The 1,998-nt window shown below is 38.5% G+C and overlaps 1 protein-coding gene across 1 annotated transcript in view; it reads right to left on the minus strand.

Annotated features, from left to right (window-relative positions):
• Window positions 1-1,998, minus strand: part of LOC121920651 (leucyl-cystinyl aminopeptidase-like) — a 409,227-nt gene that overhangs the window by 234,633 nt on the left and 172,596 nt on the right. The window lies entirely within an intron of this gene.

A 1,998-nucleotide genomic window follows, 5' to 3' on the forward strand; every position in this document is an offset into this window, starting at 1 on the left:
AGGGTTGTAATGCTATCCTATGGAATCCTGGGATACATAGACCACTTTTAAAGGACTGTAATGCTATCCTATGGAATCCTGGGATACATAGACCACTTATAAGTTCTATAATGCTATCCTATGGAATCCTGGGGATAAATAGACCACTTTTAACTGCTGTAATGCCATCCTATGGAATCCTGGGATTTGTAGTTCTTGCAATGCCTTTGGCTTTCTCTGCCAAAGAGTTCTGGTGCCTCACCAAAACTACAGATCCCTGGATTCCGTAGGATGGAGGCACGGCAGTTGAAATGGTGTCAAACTGTATTAGTTCTACAGTGTTTTTTAGTCTAAAAACTTTGTGCGGAGTAAACCAAGGGCTGTTGTTGTTGTCCTTGTTGTTGTGTGCCTTCGAGCCATTTTTTACTTATGGTGATATTTAATTTTTTTAATATTCATACCTCATCTAATTCTGTGTTAAATTCTAATTGCCCTGCTTTTTTTTTCTGGACAGGGAGTAATATACATTTGTTTGCTTCAACTGGTATAATGTAATCATGACTACCTGTGAAAATAAAAGGCCTTTTAAATATACAACTATTCAATGTTGTTGTGTGCCTTCGAGTCGTTTCTGACTTATGGCGACCCTAAGGTGATCCTGTCATAGGGTTTTCTTGGCAGGTTTCTTCAGAGGGGTTTTGCCATTGCCATCCTCTGAGGCTGAGAGAGTTGACTTGCCCAAGGTCTACCAGTGGGTTTACGTGGCCCAGCTGGGATTTAAACCTTGGTCTCCAGAGTCGTATCCAATGCTCATATACTTACAGAGTGATGTATAGTTTACATAATACAAAACTAAAAAATATAGATGCGCTATTAATGCATTTAAAAGCATAGCTATTCCAACTATAAACAATACAGCACATGAATGGCCATTTGCCCTTTTTTTTATAAAAGTTTTTATTAAAACATAAAAATACAACTATTATTATCATCATATCACAGAATTAAATACAATTCATTACATCCTGCAATAATAAATGCTTAGTTTTTAACCCTGTAATTGTTATTTTAAAGTCTTATTAATTGCAATTTTGTATCTCTCATTTCTATCCTTTTTATACCAATATTACCATTTTTTTACAGTATATATGGATTGGGGACCACTCTTCATTTGCCTTATCAGTGTCCCCTTGGTTTAATAACACTGTTAATCAGTCCATCTCTTCCATACCATTAAACCTAAGTAGCCATTCATCTATAGTAGGTATTTCTTTTTCCATTTTTCCGCCAATGACAACCTCGCTGCTGTGATCATACATAGGAGAACTTTTTCATGCTTCCTTTCAACTTGAGGATTTATTTTGTCTAACATGTTTAATAAATAAGTTTCAGGCTTTAACTCAAATTTTAAAATGGTTCTTTGCCCATAACCAGTCAACTCTAAGACAAAAAGATCTGTCTCTGCCTATAAAAGGATGGCAAAGAGAGTCCAGTCTAACCCCTCTAGGGACTTTATCTCATGGGGAAAATCTGGAGTTTAAAAAGCCATTTTCCCAGAATATTTGTGTGGTCACGGCAAAGCTTTCCTCACAATGTTGCGCTTTGAGAGGACTTATCCCAAGAAGAACCAGGAATGCTCCAGCAACAAATCATTCATGGGAAAATCCCATGGATGATTTGTTGCAGGAGCATTGCTAGGTCTTCCCAGAATAAGTCCTCTCTAAGCGTGATGTGTGAAGAAATCTTTTTGGCCGCGATTGTGTGACTGTCTCTGGGAAATGGCTTTTTAAAGCTTTGGTTTTCCACTGTGTGATAAAGTCCTTGGAGGGGAGTCCAGAGCCTGGGAGCAGCCACCGAGAAGGCCCTCTCCATGTTCACATCAGATGAGCTTGTGAAGGTGGCAGGACAGAACGAAAGGCTTCCCCAGAAGATCTCAAAGCACAGATATAAGGAGATAGGGTTCTTCAGATTTGTTTGGATTGACAAACATGACTGCAAGAGCATTAGCCAGTTCAGAAA

This window comes from Sceloporus undulatus, chromosome 2 (genome assembly GCF_019175285.1).
Source record: "Sceloporus undulatus isolate JIND9_A2432 ecotype Alabama chromosome 2, SceUnd_v1.1, whole genome shotgun sequence".
Classification (NCBI taxonomy): domain Eukaryota; kingdom Metazoa; phylum Chordata; class Lepidosauria; order Squamata; family Phrynosomatidae; genus Sceloporus; species Sceloporus undulatus.